The following is a 22,131-nucleotide window of genomic DNA, read 5'->3' on the forward strand; positions in this document are numbered from 1 at the left end:
CCTTTGAGGACTAGCTGGTAGGCCAGAAATATAGGTTTGTTTTACTTTAAATATGTTATGAGAAATTTGATGTTCCTTATTCTCTTATCAAAGGAGAAAATTGAGTAATGAAATAGAATTAACATCATAAGTATATGGTATCTTTTGTCTTCTCTTACCTGGTGGCACCTCAGAAATGAGCATGAGAAGTTTCTCCTATTATTGGTTCTCGCCACCCTGGTGACTACAAAAATGGTGGAGATTGATTACCTCCTATCAATGACGGGATATGCTTCCCACAGGAAGGGTTGCACCGTGGCCGGTGATGCCCCTTAGGGCACGACCATAATTCCCGTAAGTGTTGCTGTTGCGATAGTCCGGTCAATTAGATTTTTCCGTGTGCCTTCGGCAGGGTCGGAGTAGCCTGTTAAGCCGTTTCTGGTATCTGGTATCTTTTGCGGTATTGTAAATTTACTTCCTAATGCTTCTTATAAACTGCGCAAATAAACAGCAGAATCACATGATTTTCTTTAGTTCTCAACATTGGAAGAAAATCACGTGAAAAAATATTTTATGAAGCGATAACGGTTTGAATTTCATTATAACATTGAAATTTATAGCAATTGGAAAATTATGCAAAAAATATATATTAGAAATTATCGAAATTTCAGAAAGGATAGCTTGACTGTTAAATAAGTATCAATAAATTTTTTATTTAAATATTGAGATAGTGTAAGAACTAAATTTTTGCTGTGTTATCTTGGCAGTCATAGCAAAGGAATGTCAAAATTATGTTTAATTTTTTTATTAATTAAAATTCTAATGAAAAATTTATTAAGTCGCCCATTTCCTTTTTCCTTTTCTTCGAGCAGCACATTCTAATGAATTTTATAACTCTGAATTTAGTTGTCTGTCATGTAAAGAGCTGAAACGCACACGCACATACATATATATGCATACACACACAGATTCAAACACGGACGTACACACACACACACACACGTTTTCTTTTATAAATCCAGATAAAGACATATATAGCCGGCTTCATGGTTTAAGGGTAGCGTGTCTTCCCCGTGATCTGGGTGTCCCGAGTTTGATTCCTGGTTCGAGGTATGTTTGTTCTACCCCAGTGCTCTATCTGTGAGGTGTGTGAAAGAGCTACTCAGTAAAAAGGGGTTGTGCAAATGAGTGTCATCTTCATATGAGCTAGAAGAAAGACTTCTGCCCTGGGGTGCATAGGGGTCTTTACCCTCAGATGCTATCGCACCCCCTTTCCATGATAACGCGGACATGGCATCATCATCAAGACATATATAATAATTTTATTTTTATCAAAAATTTCGTCGATTTCAGTGCAAATTTCACTGCACGTTTCCCAGTTTCACCACCTATCTCTAAAAGCCTTTTATTCCATGCAAGCTGTGAAAGAAGAGGGACATTTGCCCTTGACGAATTTGCTGTGCACAGAGCCATTTGTCGCAGTGTAATAGGTTTGGTTTTAATCCCTTTATATTTATACAAATATTAAAACTGTCTTGTTGATATAAAAATCTTACTTTTTATCATCTGAAGTATCATTAATTTCAATACCTCGATTCCACAAGAAATTTCACAATTGTACATTTGAAACTATTTCTTTGGAAGCATTCACATGTTTTCTTCGTATTATTATTCAATGAAGAAAAGTGTACCTTTCTTTTAACTTATACCATTTCCAGAGCTGTTGAAATTGAAGCAAATGACCACAACAAAAAAGAACGTAGTTGAAACCTCAAAAATAACTGTTTTACTATAAAAATAAACCCAAAATAAGTAGGAAAAAAGTTACTGCAGAAAGGAAGAATACAGCAATGAGAATTATGAATAAACAGTAATTAAACTATAATGTTTTCTGGAAAAAAATTGCTTTGTTTAATGACAAAACTTTGATGAACTTAGTAGATTAAACATAACGCAAACACTAGAAGATAGAAGGGGGGTGGGAGGTGGAGACAATTTATTAGGGAAAATGACTTCTCATCTCTTCATTTTGGAATTAAAGAAAGTTGCAAACAATTTGAATTTAATTTCGAACACGAAAATGAAAAATTCATGATTTAACCGCTTAACTGTTTTGCACGAGTGCCATACGTGCATCGATTTATAGAATTTTGATAGTTGTAAGCAAAAAATAAACCACTCGTAATGATTATAATTCAATATTAAAATTACTTCGAATGCATAGATAAGGCAAGTATTCAATAGATTTCCATTTGAATCAAAATAAGAAAATATTTCCAAAATAGAAGGTGTTATCTTATTAGATAGTAAAGAAAATGAAATATTTGAGGGGTTAATCGATATTTTAGGATGCCAAATTCCCTTACTGTTTTTAAATTTTTTTAAAACAAACTTTTGACATTGAATGCAAGGAATTTTATTTACAGTAGAATTTTAATTATCCGAATTACAAGGGCATCGAACCGATACGCATACACAAAAATTCCGATAAACAAAGACATTCAGAAAAAAAAAAAAAAAAAGATGACAGAAACAGAAAAAAAAAACATAATTCTCGAAATATTCACATTATCCATAAGATATTTAATTGAAATAAAGCATTGTCAATATTTCCAACGAATTAGTTGCTCCTCAAACATTGTTAGAATATATTTACATATGAACAAAACAATACATTTTATTTTATTTTAATTTCTAAAAGTACTTTTTTCCGTTTGAGAAAAAAAAAAAAAAAAAAAAAGGAAACATCAAAACGAGAGGTTGCGTTTTCATTGTTATTTACCGAATTTTGACCTTGATATTTTCTTCCAAAATCGATTCGGATAATTAACAAATTAATTAAAAATTTATAATAAAAAATTAATAGCACTTATATAGAACGAAGAGATGCTTTAACACTTGAAAAAAATATGCTGAATTTTATGCTGACAAGCTACAACCATTTTCTAATATTAAAAAACACTGATCCATCAAAAGAGTGGTCTCTAAATCAAGTGGTCTTTATACAATAAACATCAAAACGGACCAGCGATACTTCTTATTCAGCTACATAAAGCTGCAAGATATCAAATACACATTTAACATCCCGTCAGATTAAAAAAAGGAACGACGGACGACACTGACTTCTTTTCCACAAAATCCACGCTTGATTTAGCTTGTGAGACGAGTCGTGTGGTAATCTCATTCGAGCTCGATTTGCGTCCCTCGAACTGTTGGGTGGGAACCGCAACTGTAACTGCGAGGGTTGCTTTGATAAATGGATCCCGTTTTCCATAATTTCTCAAACATTTTCATGTATGCATTGGACATCACTTATGGTCGATAGTGGATCGAGACAAGTGGTGTCGTTGTGTATGGATTCGAGATGTTTTGGTGTATGAGTTTCAAATTTGTTTGGTTTCTGGTGATGGGGTGGGATTTTTTATGGAACAGTTTGAGGTCGAAGTTGGCTTGGTGCCCGGATGGGAGGATATTTTAAATCGGGGCTTCTGGAAATATATTGCCTATAGAAAAAAAAATCTATGCTTTTAAAATAGGACAATAATTAAATTAATGAAGCACTAGTATTTTCGACATATAAAAAAAATTATTATTTGGTAAATTTAAATATTTTAAAATAAGACATTTAAAAAAACACTGATATATAAGAATTTAACAATCCAAAAAATTTATCGAATCTAATACTGTTCTCTTTGATTAATCGCCCATCACATGCACACTTAAAAAAAATATTCTTTTTTAACTCAACCTTTTAGAAAAGATGTGATCATGAGAGATTGTAATTGTTATTAATTGAAAATAAATTTTATTGATGGATTGGCAAAAATAAATTAATTAAAGCAAGGTGTTAGGGTTTTTTTTTTTCTCGATAAATTCCGAAAAGTTCTTGGTTCATTGATAATATTGGTTATATTTAATTTCAATTAAATCCTTTCTATATAATCCAGTCAAATTGGCTTAAAAATAGTAAAATGTGTAAAAAAAACATAAAAGTAATTTTATTGGCTTGATTATTGAGCTATTGAGTTGGATATGCAAAATAGGCCTCAAAATTTTGCACCCGGATAAGTTAAAGGATAAGCTGAGGATTGGGTAAAAATCTTAACACCGGTATATATATATATATATATATATATATATATATATATATATATATATATATATATATATATATATAAAACTGCAAAAATAATTAATAAAGTGAAAAATGAAAATAAGAAAGGAAATAAAGAACAAATGCCGAGCCAATGTACAAAATACTGCTATCCAAGAAAAGTTGAAGAAATAAAGCTCTATATATTAAATAAATCTATAATCTATATATTAAAATTGGAAACAGAGGTTAAAAATTCGCACATAGAGCATTAATTTGCTCATCAGGGGATGAAATTATTGCGGATCGCAAAAAGAATTATAGCATTTTTTGCAGACAGTATCTGACAATTAAGTAAAATTATATTGTCTTCACTGCGAATGCTATAACACACCAAATATTGAGATAGAAAACCGATAAAAAAAATCTGCGACACAAAAATATGATACAAAATAAATAATAATATAAATACAAAAATAAAGTCACATTATAACAAGGATAAACAAAAATGGAAGCAAAGAAAGGCATATGCATATGTATGATAGGGGTAATGTAATGGTAGGGGTAAGGGTAATCTCGATCTCGGAACTGCGAAGTGAAAGATTTTGATATCTGAATTGACAGCTATAAATCTGATTAGGTCTCTTTAAGACAGAATTTCAAAGTCGCGAAACCGAAAAAATTTAAAACTCGCTAACAATGTACCCTCAATAAACAAAATTTTAAAATTTTTGAAATTCTTGTAAGTAAAAGTAAGTCTAAACGATTACATTTGCGACGTACAACCCATTCTTAACCCCAATCTGATTACCGAAACGGTCTGTTCCCTCGTCCCTTCACATCAGTATTCCACAGTGAAAGACTTCGTAACGAGGTTCATTCTTCCTCCACCCCTCCCCCTCTTCCCCATTTCATTCATTTCTGTCTCAAATCACGTGATGACAGGCAACTCGGCAGGGTGGACGAAAAAAAGGTGCACCCAGAGAAGCGTGAGATCCCTATTTACTTCCTCTTTCGTAATCTCTAGAGTCGAAAGGGGCCAACAAAGGACAATGGAGACCACCCTCTAAGAAAAATCTCCGGCGGTCCTCCCCCGTCGGGCCGACAAACGCTTTGAAACATGATTAGGCCCTAGGCTTCATGCTGACCACTGCTGGACTCTCATCTTCTGGTATTTCTCATCCAAAGAGAAAGTTCCTCAATACTTCAAGCAACCAGATTCGCAACGAGAGATGAATTTATTGAGAGAAGAAATTAATCTCTTTAGGAATAGACTTAATGTTCGTATATATTCGTATAGATAATGGGAAAGATTTCAATAATACCTTGAACCGCATTGATTTCAATAATCAAAAAACCGCAGTGAATTTTTGTGTGTATGTGGTGCAGGACCGACATAGAACTATAAAATTTGTGCAAATATATGTTGTGTGGTGGAAATGGGCAACTTTTTTTAAAGTTTCAATTAATTTAAAATTGAATGAAATTTTAAAAATCTTCACGCAAGAACTCCCGAAAATAATATTGGGTAAAACTAAGTTTTACACCACATTATATATATATATTCTGAAATGCCATTAATTTCATTTGTCGTAAAATACTTTCCAAAATTTTGATTCTTTTAAAAACACACTTTTATGCAAAATTTTCAACAACAGATTTCACTGTTTGATCAAATACTAAATTGGGCAATTTTTGTTCCATTGTTGAAAGTTAATGATGAAAGATTTTGCGTAAAATTTAAGCAGTTTAAAGGAAAAGTCAGAAGGTAAAATTACATCACCATAAAAGTCAACGCGCAATTAGAAACTTTGAATAACGCTATAATGTCATGGTATTCTCTCCTTAAGTACTTGCGCATAATAAACAGGACAAGTATAAGTACAGAAATGACATAGCTTTAAATGCATGATAATTTGATTCTTAAGAACATTTTTTGAGGAATGATGAAATCAAGTCATGCATAAGATATTTAATTTAAATTAAACATAAGCAATATTCCCATCAAAATCACCTGATCACTATAGGCAGTTAATATTAAAATAATTTTGAATCAAAATTTTCTAAATGTAAAATACATTGCTGTTTTTTTTTTTTTTTTTTTTTTTTTTCCAAAATCATCACATTTGGGGAATTGTTTTCTCACACTTTTAAACATTTTATTCATTCTACTTTGATCAATTCTCAAAAATGTGAATGGTATTCATTCATCTATTCATCTTATAAGCACAAGAAATGAAGATTTTCATTATTAAGTTTTGTATTTCCTATAAAAAGCATTTTTATATTAATATAAATATAATTTTCATATCTACGAGGAATGTGTAAATTTTCCGCGACATGAAAAAGACACGACCAGTAAAGTGCAGTTCTATTCATATTTATTTGGTCTGCTTCAATATTTTAAAGTTATTTTGATGACAACAACAACAACAACAACAACAAAAATACTTGGCACGATTCATTAATTTCTTTCCGTTTTTATTATTTATCTATCCACCTTTAACTCCCAGCTGGTTTTAAGGAATACGAGGGAGGGTAGAAAAGTTTCCGGCTTAACAAGGAAAATAAAAAAAAGATCCGTTCAGTGATTTCTTTAATTTTCTAAGTAGGCCCTTTCCAAATAGACACACTTGCTCCAGCGGTGCGGCAATGCTTGGATACCCTCTTTGTAAAAGCGTGCTTCTAGGGCCTCAAAGTAGGCATTCATCGCTGAGATGACTTCGATATCAGAATAGAATTTCCTTCCAGCAAGAAATCTTTTCAGATTAGGGCAGAGGTTGTAGTCTGAGGGGACCATATCAGAAGAATGGGGTGCACGAGGAAGAATTTCAAACGCAAGTTCATAAAGTTTTGCTTTCACAATGGCAGCCTCGTGGACGGGAGCAGTGTCCTAGAGAAGCAGGACTTTCTTCTTGGCCAAACCTGGTCTTTTTTCTTTGATTTCGGAATACAGTTCATCCAAAAGATTAGCATAATATTCAGCATTAATGGTCCTGACTTTTTCTAAATTGTCAATTAATAAAATTCCCTGAACATTCCAAAAAACTGTTGCCATAATATTCAGCATTAATGGTCCTGAATTTTCCTAAATAATCATTAATAAAATTCCCTCAACATTCCAAAAAACTGTTGCCATAATATTCAGCATTAATGGTCCTAACTTTTTCTAAATAATCATTAATAAAATTCCCTCAACATTCCAAAAAACTGTTGCCATAATATTCAACATTAATGGTCCTGACTTTTTCTAAATAATCATTAATAAAATTCCCTCTACATTCCAAAAAACTGTTGCCATAATATTCAACATTAATGGTCCTGACTTTTTCTAAATTGTCAATTAATAAAATTCCCTCTACATTCCAAAAAACTGTTGCCATAATATTCAGCATTAATGGTCCTGACTTTTTCTAAATTGTCAATTAATAAAATTCCCTCTACATTCCAAAAAACTGTTGCCATAATATTCAACATTAATGGTCCTGACTTTTTCTAAATAATCATTAATAAAATTCCCTCAACATTCCAAAAAACTGTTGCCATAATATTCAGCATTAATGGTCCTGAATTCTCCTAAATAATCATTAATAAAATTCCCTCTACATCCCAAAAAACTGTTGTCATAATATTCAGCATTAATGGTCCTGACTTTTTCTAAATTGTCAATTAATAAAATTCCCTCAACATTCCAAAAAACTGTTGCCATAATATTCAGCATTAATGGTCCTGACTTTTTCTAAATTGTCAATTAATAAAATTCTCTCTACATTCCAAAAAACTGTTGTCATAATATTCAACATTAATGGTCCTGACTTTTTCTAAATTGTCAATTAATAAAATTCCCTCTACATTCCAAAAAACTGTTGCCATAATATTCAGCATTAATGGTCCTGACTTTTTCTAAATAATCTTTAATAAAATTCCCTCAACATTCCAAAAAACTGTTGCCATAATATTCAACATTAATGGTCCTGACTTTTTCTAAATAATCATTAATAAAATTCCCTCAACATTCCAAAAAACTGTTGCCATAATATTCAGCATTAATGGTCCTGACTTTTTCTAAATTGTCAATTAATAAAATTCCCTCTACATTCCAAAAAACTGTTGTCATAATATTCAACATTAATGGTCCTGACTTTTTCTAAATTGTCAATTAATAAAATTCCCTCTACATTCCAAAAAACTGTTGCCATAATATTCAACATTAATGGTCCTGACTTTTTCTAAATAATCATTAATAAAATTCCCTCAACATTCCAAAAAACTGTTGCCATAATATTCAACATTAATGGTCCTGACTTTTTCTAAATAATCATTAATAAAATTCCCTCTACATTCCAAAAAACTGTTGCCATAATATTCAACATTAATGGTCCTGACTTTTTCTAAATTGTCAATTAATAAAATTCCCTCTACATTCCAAAAAACTGTTGCCAGAATATTCAACATTAATGGTCCTGACTTTTTCTAAATAATCATTAATAAAATTCCCTCAACATTCCAAAAAACTGTTGCCATAAACATTCCAGCAAATGGCACACTTTTTGCTTGTTTTGATGTTGATTCGTCCTTCGCTGTCCGCTGTTTTAATTACTGTTTTGGTCTCTGGAGTACAGTGATGGATCCATGTCTCATCCATAGTAAGGAAATGCCGTAAAAAATTAATTGGGTTTGATTTATACAGCTCCGATATCGTTCATGCGCAGCAGTATTTGATTCAATATCAGCAAATGCTTCAACCATCTTGCTGATAACTTTCTCGTACTTAAAATATCGATTAAAATATGATAAGTTCATTTTTTGATATACAAGCAGACTCAGCAACCTCTATCAATTTCAAACGGCGGCCATTCATAATATTTTTGTGAATTTTTCTAACGATTTCATCTGTAATGGCTGATTTTGGTCTTCCACAGCGCTCCGCCTCCTTAGTGCTTGTACAACCGCGTTTAAAGTCTGTATCCCACGTTTTAACATTTGTAAATGATGAAGCAGATTCCCCCAGTATAGTATCTAGCTCAGTTTTATATCCGCTGGAGGTAAAGCTTCTATAAAAAAAATATTTTGTCACAGCTCGCACTTCAATTTTCTCCATACTCTGTTACAAAAGAAAGAAATTCTAAAACAGCACATTACGAAAAAACCCGAACAAAAATCTTTTAAAATATGCAATAAAGACGGCACTTTGAAGTGCTTTAGTCAAAGTAATTCAGGCAGCGACACCTCAAAGGTCAGGCTGAAAACTTATCATCCTACCCTCGCATCTGTTGTATTTAACTTCGCATGATTTAATACATGAATATCATGTAAATGTTAATGAAGCTTTTACTTGAATGATATTCATGTTTTTCTCAAAAAGTATTTTATTTTCTTGTATGCAAAGTTCAGAAAAAATATTGGAAATGTCAAAAAAAAAAAAAAATTCGAACAAGAGATTTTGATTAATTTAATCTTCACTTTCCAAAATGATCTGAAAAAATATTTTTCGAATTACATTTGTTTGTCTATGAATACGATAACTCGAAAATGCTTTGAGCTAAGGATATGAAATTTAGTATACGGATTAACGACCTAATTTGCGGATTTCTTTCAAATTTTGAAAAAAAAAAATCCACTCAGAAGAAATTTTTTGTTTGTCTGGTTGTTCGACAAAAAGATAACTCAATAATCACAAAGATTGCGAAATAAAATTTCGAATACGGTTTTAGCATCTAAAATATTTTTTTTAAAGGTATGTGACGTTAAAGAGTCGATTTTTTTAAAATTTAATATTTTAAATGTTTGAATAGTATTCTTTGAAACTGATTGAACTGAAGTTCATTTTTTGGAAAGTTACATTGATTTTTATATTTTCATTTATATGTCTTTTGCTGCTGCTTTACATCTTAAAAAGTCATTTTCTGAAATTCTTATCTTTGGTAAAATTTTCTTACAAAAAAAAAAAAAAAAAAAAAAAAAACAGGAATTACACTCTAATGTATATTTTTGTTCTAATTTGGCGTACTAATTTATCAATGTTTTTTGCAGTTCCTGAACTAGACAATGAACAGTCTGATGATTTAGAAATACTTTCTATTCTAATTTACAAAAAAAAAAAAATAAATAAATAAATAAATAAATGATTGACTAAATATATTGTAGCATATTTCTTCATCTAGCATTATCAAGAAAACTATACCTTTAGCAACTTAATTAGTTAATTATATGCAGAAAAACATTACCTTTAACACTTTATCTTCAAATCGAATGGCACACCCGTAAAGTTTTAATGTCTTTTTTTCCTTATTATTTTTTCCGAAAATAGCTGTGTATGCTAATGAAGCCAAAATTCATTTATTAGACAAAGGCTTGCTTAAAAGATTTTAATCATTATTATGATTTTTCTTTTTGGATATTACTGATGAGAATCAATGTAACTCTTTGAATAAAAGAAACTGTTAGCATTTATAAGCGCTGCACCCACATCTTATATGCATATAAGTTGTATTATAAGTAAGTTTGTATTTATTTTGACGTTCATTATCTTTGTTTTTCATTTTAAATTTTAACTAGGATTTTCTGGTGGCATTTATTTTTACCTATGCTTTTCTTTAAAAAATTTAAAAACGGCTGATAAGCAATATAAATAAGTCCTAAAGGTTTTTAAGTTTTTTTTTTCTAGGTGTCTTCCGACGAGTCATTTGTAAAGCTCCAATGTAAAATTTGTAAAGCTCCAATGTAAAATTTGTAAAGCTTGTAATGCAAATTTTTAAATAATATGTAGAATTTACATGTTTGTTAAAAATTAACAAATGTACTTCAGATTATATAAAATTATAATTCCCCTTATTATTATAAAATAATAAATGGAGTGAACGAAATTTTAGATCACAACGCATTTTCTCAAATTTTGGAAATAAAACATATATTGCCTCTCTCTGTTTCTCTCTCTTTTTCCTTACTCTAACTTTTTGCTTGATGCTTTGATATTTTGACATCGTAGATTTGAGTATGTAAAATGCTTAAAATTTTCAGGCATTTAGGAATGGATATTCAACTTTCATTAGTAACCCAAACTTAAGTAATTTTCAGCTTTTCAATTTCATTGAGAACATTTAGATGTTGAAAATTTTTGAACATTAAGAGTGGATTTTCAATTTTTTATCAACAACCAGAAATCGGTATTTTCTTCTTCACTAAATTTTATTTTGAATGCTTAGGAGTGGATGTTTATATTTTACTGGGAGCCCATATTTAGCCAATTCCGAGTTACAATTACTATTATTTTTATTTTGAATGAGGGTCAGAAAATCAAATAGACAAAATAAGCAAATGCCTATTTTATATATGCCTAATGAATATATGCAGCCTATGAATGCTATGCCTAATGAATATATGCAGCCTATGAATGCTATGCCTAATGAATATATGCGGTCCTTTCAAATCTGCCAAGAGGCATTTTGCATTATTTGCAGGGAAATTAAATTCTGTGCCTTCATTCCATTTGCAAGAATTATTTTCTCAAAATTATTATTATTAAATTATTAAGGTATTATTTAAATTTCAAAATAAAATTTCTATGAGTTTTTTTACTTACATATTTTTAGAATTTGCTTCCAAATTGCTATGATTTTTTCCCCTTCTTTATAATCTCACTGCTAATTTTTTGCAACTGACTCAAAAATCATTAAATTATTAAGGCTATGTTTAAAAAAAAATCATAGTAATTATTTTACCATTTAATTGAACAATGCTTTTAAATATAATTTTTTAAAATATTCTTCGTTTGTCATTATATTTCATTTTTGATATCAGGAAATATACATATCAAATATAATCAATTAAAAAATTCCGGCTTAGAAATTGCGAAAAGGATAACGGTTTCCAAATTTTACATTGTCCATAGGTCACAGTAGGAATTAATCCAGCACTGTTTTAAATATACTGCTACAAAATGACTCAACTAATGCAAATCACTCTTATACAAAGTATTATATACAAAGTATTAATCTATTAACATCAATCAACTTTGATGAACTAATCTCAAAAGAAAGCACTATTTTAAATAATACTTGCACAATAAACCTATAACATTGTGATTGGTTAGCTATGCACTGAAAGTAGCGAAATTATTTGGCGAAATTGCTTCCGCTGTTGAGGGAAAAAATAAATTTTGTGATGTACCTCAAAAATTGAGAAGAAGGGGGCGGAAAGAGACAGTCATTGATGATATGTGTAAGATTTTGGGATTGTTCTAGAAAATGGGAGGGGTTGGGGAGTAGCAAAAAAAGATGATAATCAGTAATGTATTAGAAGTCATGGCTTTCATATGAAATAAAAATTAGTGAAATCAGTACAAGGGTTGAAATTGTAAGATAGTCATGGCCCCCCCCCCACACTTTAGACAATTTAAGGGGAAAAAAGGAGACTCGAAAGGCAGTTTTCGAGATTTATTTCGAAAATGGAGATTAAATAATAATGCAGAGATTAAAGGATCATTGATGACGTACCTAGGGGCCATAGATTTCATTTCCCCCCAAAAAAATCTTGATGTTTGATCAGGAATTAGGACTGGGTGGTAGGGTTTTTTTTATTAGTTTTTTTTTTTTTTTTTAGTTTTGACAGTTATTTTAAATAACTAATCATTTTAAATAAATTTAGTGTTTGCATTCTATAATCATTTTTTTAAAAGTAACTATAGTTAAAAACATAACATCAATTAGGAATCATTTAAAAGTTGTAGCTTTTTACTAAAAAAAATTGGACATTTTATTTATTATGAAATACGGTAAAATAAACAGTGTCAGTGAAATTGAGAAATATTAAAAAAAAGTAATATTTAACTGTTCCCATATTGATAATAACAAAAATAATATTACTTCTTTGTTTAATCAACAATTCGAGGTCAAATTTTCACTGAGAAAGAAAAAAAAAAGAATATTTTAATTCAATCAAAAAGTAGGCTTTACCGTCCAGTCAAATTGATTTCACCCATCACGTTCGTCCAATCGCCGTTAATTTATCCTCGAATACATCCTGTTCCATAGTTCGCAGTTCAAGGCACAGAATGTCATTCTTCTCACCGTGATATTTTCCCTTCCCCCGCCAATGGTCGAAGGTGTCAAGAAAGTAGGCCTGGCCTTCGCAGAAGTAACACTCTCTGATTGGATAAGGAAACTCACTGATCTTCGCAACTTCTGTCAGCTGAGGCGGGGTTATTTACTTTACTGCCTTACTTTTCATTTTTTTGCCTGTCAAGATCTTTTTTTTTTTCTCTCCTTAAAGCAAGGCGGATGCATGGCAGACACTTGGGCATTTGGGATTATTGCCAGACATGATTGGAGCTATTTGGGAATTTTTTTTCATTAGCTTTGTGCACTGTTTTTATAGTACAATTTCATGAAAATACAGTATATAATTTTTTAAATTCTTGTATTGAAATAATTTTTGTCGCTTAACACTTTTACTTACTATTTTTTCGAATACAAAGAATGCAAAGAGAACGCTTTTTATTCAACAGGAACTTCAAATTCGGGATACCAAAGAATCTCCACGTTTCAGACCTGCTTGAATGCGAAAAACACTTTTTTTTAAAAATTATATCTGTCTCTCGAAGAACATAATAACTCAATAAAGCTTTGAGCTAGACTGATAAAATTTGGTATGTGGACTTAACACACTAAATTTGTATTTTACTATCAACTTTTGAACGAAATCTAATTAGAAGAAATCTGGTGAACCGGCTGAGACAAGAGAACATGATATCTAAATAAAGAAAAGAGCTAGATAGATAAAATCTATCATAAGGATTTATCATATAGATCTGCATGAAATTTGAAGTTAAATTCGGCAAGGTTTTGACCGCCTGTACTTTCCCATGAATATTAACACGATAATTTAAAAACATAAGGAGTTAAACAAAAAAAAAAAAAAAGTCTGGTTTATGTTATTATGGTTACAATTGTTCTTATATGACACATTTTGGCTTTAATTAGTAAGAAAAAAGGTGACGAAAATACTCATCAATAGATCATAATTGTTGTTCACCATTCCATGCAGTTAATGTATATCACAATTCTTATGAATGAAACAAAAATCTGATTGTCTGGTACCTTTGTCAAGGATTAATCGCAGGATTTAAGATCACAAATTAAATTCTATAAAACGCCAAATTAACAAACGCTTAATTTACGCCAATCAACATACGCTTAATTTAAGCCAAATATCAATTGATCATAATTGTTGTTCATCATAGCATGCAGTTAATATGTATCCCAATTCTTATGAATGAAATAAAAATCTGAGCACTACTGGCGTTCACGGCGTTGGCCCGAATCCACAATTTTATGCAGGAGAGGGTAAATAATATCTTTATTAGAGACCATGCGAGAAAGTTTCATGGAAAATCCTTTTTAGAGTAACTATCTGATAAAAAAGAACTATTCATTGTACAATATATTATATTTTCTATACAATTTATTCTTTTCTGCTATACTTTTTACAGAAATTTGGAATGGATTAAAAAATATTATCTTTTTTTCCCCCTCCAGTTTTTGTTTGTATCGGTTTAACTTCATCATAATTATTGTCATACTGTAAAATATCTTTAGTCCATCGTTCCTCTGAAACGAGGACTTATCGAATCACAGTTCAAAATGTTGAAAACTATTTACTTACGCCGTATAATATATTTGTACGAGTTTGAGACTTAATGAAATCGTTTGATCATTTTAGTAAATGATAGTTTAGTAAATAGTTTGTAATGATAGTTTTTGTAGATAGTTTAGTAAATTTTTATTTTCATGTAAATCAAGAATATATCAATGAACTTTAGCTTATTTAATGATTCGAAACAAATATATATACCTTTTTTTTATTTACAATATTTGCAGAGAGAAAGATTTGCTTTAAGTCGTTTATGGACTCTTAAGCAATACTAATAACAGGGTTCTCCTTTCCCTTCCCTAGTTTCCTAAGCAACGATTCTTGTATTGATTTCAAATTTTAATCGATAAGCAAAAAATTTTGATTAGCAAATTTTAAATAATAAAATTTTTATTTCGGATCATTTTCAAGGAAGCTGAATTTAGTATCACAATAAATAAATAATAATAATAAAAAAATTCAAACAAAAAATTTCCTGCAATTTGAAATAAATTAGTAAATTAGCGAGGGTTGTCTCTCCAAAACTTTCTCGCACAGTTTCTAATAAAGATGTTTCCTAAACATCGTGCATTAGCGTTAAGAAATATGAATTTACGTGAATTTAGTAGCATTTTTATTGAATCCATCGTGCCATCCTTGGCGAGTTTTTTGGCGATTAATCCCTGACATGCGATTAATAATATCCAAAAATCAAATTTGTTTTTTTAGACGCGTTTTCCCTAACCTGTTGAAATGAAAATTTGACACGAAACCACCATTTATAAAATCCCACACCAAATTTGATATATATATATAAATATTACGTTTTTGAGTTATTTCATTTGCATGTTTCTGAAAAACAGACAGGCAGGCAAACAAACTCAAGTTGGATTTGGCTCAAAATTTAATAAGTGTTTACACTATAGATGCCAAATCTATGAACAGAATTTTATTCATCTAGCATTCTACGTTTCGTAATTATTGTATTAACTTATATTCGATCAGCCGGACAAACAGACTTCTTCTGAAAAGATTTTACTCAAAATTTGATAGAAATTTGGTGCAAAAGCCATATATCAAATTTTATCGATGTCCAAAAATGGCCAAAATATCGATAATTTGGCCATTTATCGGAAATTTTATTTATTACTTAACTATATTACTTAATTATATTAACATTTATTTTTTACTTTCACGTTTTAAAAAAGAGAAAAGGCTTTCTCGCCCTACCCCTCGTATTTTAAGCTGAAATTTCACATTTTTTTTTTATAATTTTGCATGGATGTAGGTAATTTAATATGTGTAAGAAATAAGTAATATTTTTCAACAGATAAAATTAGCTTATAACTAAATTCCTTCGTTTTCATCATTTAAAATTCTTCATGTAGCATAGAAATTCTTTTAAGACTGATATTAAATATATCTTAAAATTTTAGCCGTTTCCGTGTAATATTGTTCTGCAATTATAAAAATAAAATTTGAAGCAATAGCATTCATATTAAAAAAAAAGGAATAGGCAATTTGACAAATTTTATTTTTTTAAGTAATTTAAATTGTATCTGACAGATTACCTTAATTAATTTAAACAGATAGTTTAAAATATTTTTTTTCTACTTAAAATTATCTTATTTGTTTGTTTTTTTATTTCAATGTTGTGAAAACATTTCCAATAGCATTGTATCCAAAAGTAACAGCCTTTCTGATATTTCAAAATTGTGGGGGTTGAGATATTGTTGTAAAACGAAACATTCGATCTCCAAACGTCTCATTGAAACGCTGGCCATATTGCCTTCATTTTTTTTACCATTATTTTTAATCGAGTTGGTAATTTATTGATAAATAACAATATATAATAATATACAAAACATTGAACTTTTAAGTCAAATTAATAGACTTAAATAGGATTGCTGTGTTGACATTAGATTTACCTGAAAAAAACTGTCAACCAATAGATCAACCCCTGACCTCACTGTAAAAAGAAGCTCCGCTACTTAACTTCGTCAAAGCTACATTTGTATTCCCATTTTCCATCACTCTAATAAATACAATTCTCTGATAAATCATGATAAGTTATTGTCTTTTTATCCTTATCTTCCAACTAGTTTCGCTAATGGCGCAAACGTACGGCTGGCAAGTCGGGTTCGTGCTTTTCCTAAGAGATAGCGATTCTGATTGGTATTAAGCAGCGATCGGGAAGAGATTTTCATCTCCAGCGCATGCCATACCTCAGCCTTCAGCTGTAAGAAGATTCTTGAGGGGTCTTGTGGAGCCAGACTCTCTGTGGGAGGGCTGAGCTCATTGGGGGTGATGAGAGCAGGTATCTGTGGTTTCGTGGTGTGTTCCTTCATCTCTACCGCAATCGTTAACTAGGTTGTGTACAGGCCACAGCGGTGAAGACATTTAGTCCTTTTAAAGATGCTTATCTCAGTGTGTGTACGTGGACATGATATAAGGGGGTCGAGTAGGAATTGCGTTCTTTTTATCTATAGGTAATAAAAGGTGTCCCAAAATTTTGAATTTGTTACCATTTGTGCCGTAAAGTGTTGGCAACCCTATTAAAATAACCATTTGACAACTGATAGTATAGGATTAGTAAAAATGACGTGTTATACGATAGAACAACGTGTAAATAAATGCAAGATTTGAATTAAATAAAAACACAATATTCTTTTTCTTTAAATTGCTATATTTTTATTGAATCGTAAAATACATAGGATAGGGTTACGTATGGAATAACACATAGGGCAAATAGTCCCTACGGCTTTGCTGTCACATGCGCACACTTTTGTCGAAATTTTCCATTTTGCATAAATGTGGCTGAATTTTGTTGATACAGCATTGAATTCCCTCCTTCAATATACTTCAATGTATGTTCAATGTTCCTTCCTTTCAATGCACCAAAGGGCTTGTTGACTTCAACCTTGACCTTTGACTTCAAATAACTCCATAAAAGGAAAGCTAATGGTGTTAAATCACACGATATGGGGGCCAGTTTTCAAATTTTCGAATTGTGGCCAGACTTTCACTACTTTTGAAATATTGCTCAAAAATGAAAACATGTTGTTCTACCGCGTAATACTCCATTTTTACTAACCCTAAACTATCATTGTCAAATGTTTTTTTTTTTTTTTTTTTTTTTTTTTTTTTTTTTTTTTTTTAAATAGAGTTACAAACACTTTACTGACAAAAGGTGGCAAATTTAAACCTTGCGTTAACTTTGGGACATCCTTTAGATGTGATTTGTGTTTTAATGGATTAACTATGTTTCGTTTGTAAATTTTCTTCAATGCCTATCTTAGATATTCGAAAAAAAAAAAAAAAAAAAAAGAGAAAATCTCACTCAATAGAGATTAGCAGAAAAGATGTTAGTCGTTTGAAATGTCTGTATTTAATGCTTTAAAGTAAAATAATTTTTTAGATTAATTTTGCTTTGTTTTTTCTACATTAATTTGTAAAAAAATGTAATTAAAAATTATTGTCAAGATTTTCGTGAATTAGATGAAAATGCCAATTACGTGAAAGTCCATTTCATTATTTTTGGAAAAGTGTCATCGAATGATGAAAATATTTTTTTTGTGAAGTTTTTATTACCATCAAATAAAGTTATACAATTGAACTCACCAAAACACCTTTTACTAATAAAGTATTATTAGTGATAATTAAAATGATACAGAAAAATATAGAAAGATGCTCAAAACTGCAATCAATGCATTCTTTAAATAATGTTGAAATTTAAATCATGAAGGTTTGAATAAATAAGACTTGTCAAGTAAGGCTAAAAAATTTTCAAAAAATGCAAGGACAAATTATTATTAAAAATATACCGAAAAACAGCTAGAAATAAGTATACAATAATTTTTGCAAAGTTAAACTACATATAAAGTTTCTTTTTTCATGCCATGTTATTAAAAATCTTTAAAAATATTTTTGCTATTATTCCTCAAAATTTAATAATCATAATTTCAAAATCATCTATTGCCATCGCAAACAAAAGAGACTTTGCAAAAACATTGTTATGCTGAACACGGAAGTATAATTTACGTTCCACGTTTCTATAATTCCATTTCACATTCGTACAAAACAATAATGATACAACAATTTAAGTATATCTGGCTCTTAAGTCAGTCAATCAGATGTAGGTATTTCAACAAAAGCAACGACATGTGCTCAAACAATTTTTTTATATATCAAATCATAAGTGTATTGAAAAAAAAAAAAAAAAAAAAAAAACCACAGACAATGATAATGAAAAATCCATGTTTCATACTATGTAATATTTCAATTAGTTCCACAAGGATAAAAGAGGGGGAAATACTGGACAACCTGATCTTCAACAAACCGTATATTTCCCGTTCGGCTTGTATTAAACACACAATCACTTAACAAAGTTCTAACAATGAAACAGTGTATTAAATAGATAATGATATGTCATTATCATGACCTATTATACAACATGTAGTGCTGCTGCTATAATCGTCATTGTTAGAAAGGTCATTATGATGACTTAAAAAAAAATCATAAACCCCTCGATAGTTAGAGCGACATCAAAACTGCGTTGTGAAATGGGTTTTAAATTACAAATATTGGCTAATTTTTTTATTTTTTTTTGTCAGCGAATTACGTTTACAAATATGAGGAATAGTTTAGTATTGCCCTTAATAGTAGGTTTAACGCAGTAAAAAATAAAGCGAAATAGTATGATAGGATTGAAAACAACATGTTATGGTAGTTTTCTTATGAAATAAAATATCCTTAGTCTTGATATTTGTCATATGTGCCTTTAAAGTTTCTGTAATTTTTGTGTTGTTTCTTACCTTGTTATGAAAAGCCTTTATTATTTCATTCAGTAGAACAATAAATAAAAAAGGAAAGAGTTGCTTGTGATTTTATAGTGTTGTGGAATTTTGCTAATAAGAAAAAGGCAATTTTTTAAAAATAAAAATCGTTGTAAGATTCATATTTTAATTACATGTTATTTTACATTTGTAATAAATAGCACGTAAATAATAAAAAAAAACCCACAAAGTATTTTACTAAATAGATCCCTCCCCCCGCATACAGAGAATCCTAAAAGGTCATTTATAAACTTTAAGGGTAAACAGGCATAGGAAAACGAAACATTCTTACAACAGAAAATCCCGCCTCAAATCCAAAGGACAACCGCCATAGCAGGCTTTATGGTTGCGAATTAAGTTAAAGAAAAAGTGCACTAAATCAATTTATTGCACAGATTTTAATGAAATACAAAATTACAATTCTACAGTTGCACGTGTATAGCTGTACATGACTGGTATTTTGTACATTATTTTAAGTATCCCTAAGTTTGTTGATGATACATCATCTTAATCACTACTGAAATATTGCTTATGACTTGCAATGTTGTTATACATGCAATTCTTTTATGTTATTGAGAGATTTTTTATTTAATTATACCTAGGTTTACGTTTTATCTAATACATGCATGAAAACATGCGGAAAGCGCAATGTGAATGGCATGTCATTTTAAATTTATTTAAGTACACCTTTCTTTAAGATGACTGTCTCCTTATTTGCCTCTGTAATGTAACAACTTACAGGTGCTTACAACAATACTTACAACTTGTAATGCTGTTATTCATGCACTTGCAATATGCCACCGCGAATTCATTTTTAGTTATACCAATGTTATACATTTCATCTGATATCACATTCATTTATTTGATAAATCTGCATAAACAGCTTGTAAAACGTGTGTAGCTGAATACAGCAAGATCTTTGAACCATTACGTAAGTACATCAAAGTTTGTAAATGACATTGCGCAATCCTTCTCACCATGATATGGCTTGCAATTTGTAATGCTATTATTAAAGTATTGATGTTTTAGCATTAATTTTTACTTAATTATAACTGTGTTTACATTTCATCTAATGCATCAATTTCCTTTACTTAATTCACGAACAAAAACCGTTCCCCCTCCATGTATAAGTCTCTCTTTATGTTTCTTACCTCATAATTTATCGTAAAAATTAGTTTTTTTTCTGATCTTAATCAAGCCTGAAAATTTATAAGCGATCTTTTGGTCACTCGGTACATAATCAAAAGCACAACAGGAGAATTTTACTCTGCAACCCTCTTATTTATACTTCTTGAATCATTCAAATTTCTCATCAACTCCATGAAAATGTAATTCAAGAAACCAAGTGTAATAATGCATCGAGGCTACAAAATAGAAATATACAATATAAACAACAATGAGAAAAGAAAATGCTATTATACAGTAGAGAGCAAATGCAGTGTATAAAAGTGAAATCTCGCATATTTCATTGATTCACAGCACAAAATGATAGAAATGTTATATTAAAGAAATTTGATTACTTAATAGAGATATTTTTTTACTTACCCATTCATATTAAGAAGATTTTTCAACTATTCAATTAAGGTAATTTTATGATCTTCTGCTCCTGGTTGCTGCTGTTTAAAAGAGTTAAAAGAGTTTCATTTGAGAGTTTGAATATCTTCTAGCTGAAATTTGAAGAGATGCTATCTCTCCTTTCATGTTCATACATTATTCTAAAAGAAAATGAACTATAAATCAGTTATTTAAGAGGAAATATAAAAGAAAATATTTAAATTGTCCACGAATGGAAAATAAGCAAAAAATAAAATACAATAATGTCAGCATTCTACTTAAATAAAACTTTTATCATGTTAACTATAACCTGAAAAGGGGAGCAATTTTTTCCTGTTCAAAAAGGTAATAAAACGAACAATATTTTATACGAAACTTCTTGTAATAACAAATTGCTAGAGTATATAGTTAGATATTTTCTACCTTCTCTATAATTTTGAACCTACGTTAGATGAAAAAGATAGCAACTGAACTGACATCCCTTCTCCAAATTTGCATGTCATACCAGTAGAAGGATATTTGATTCTGAACATGAAGATTTGACATTCATTTTTCCCATTTTTAATGGATAGAAACGAAGTTAGCAGAGACCATCCAGTCAGGTTATTTGATTTTTGAAGCATTAAATGGTAAATCAACCATATAACTCTCCGACCCGCCACGAAGGCACACGGATTTAAACCATAAAACTGAATGACCGGACTCCACAACAGCAACATTGGCGGAACTGTGGTTGAGTCCTAAGGGCCGTCACCGGCTAGGGTACAACCCTCCCCGAAGGAAGTACGTCCTGTCATCGATGGGAGGAGTCAGATCCCCCACCTATTACTGTACCATCCAGGGTGGCGAGATCCAACCACCATGCCGGAAGCATGTCATCTTCATTTCGAGGTGCACCCCCCCCCCCGGGGGTTAGCCTTAAATGGTAAAGAAAATGGTTACATTTCAAAATCACGTTTTATAAAATGCAATATATCGAGGTTATTTTAAATCCTACATTTATAAGCTTGGTTATCAATTCCTTTCAAAATTTATCAAACT

The 22,131-nt window shown here is 30.4% G+C and overlaps 1 long non-coding RNA gene across 2 annotated transcripts in view; it reads right to left on the reverse strand.

Annotated features, from left to right (window-relative positions):
* Window positions 1-22,131, reverse strand: part of LOC129972529 (uncharacterized) — a 183,522-nt gene that overhangs the window by 64,968 nt on the left and 96,423 nt on the right. For both annotated transcript variants that reach the window (XR_008784870.1, XR_008784869.1), the window contains one exon: window positions 21,082-21,251. This is a non-coding gene — a long non-coding RNA (uncharacterized LOC129972529). The remainder of the gene's footprint in view (window positions 1-21,081; window positions 21,252-22,131) is intronic.

The sequence above is a fragment of the Argiope bruennichi genome, chromosome 6 (assembly GCF_947563725.1).
Source record: "Argiope bruennichi chromosome 6, qqArgBrue1.1, whole genome shotgun sequence".
Taxonomy (NCBI): domain Eukaryota; kingdom Metazoa; phylum Arthropoda; class Arachnida; order Araneae; family Araneidae; genus Argiope; species Argiope bruennichi.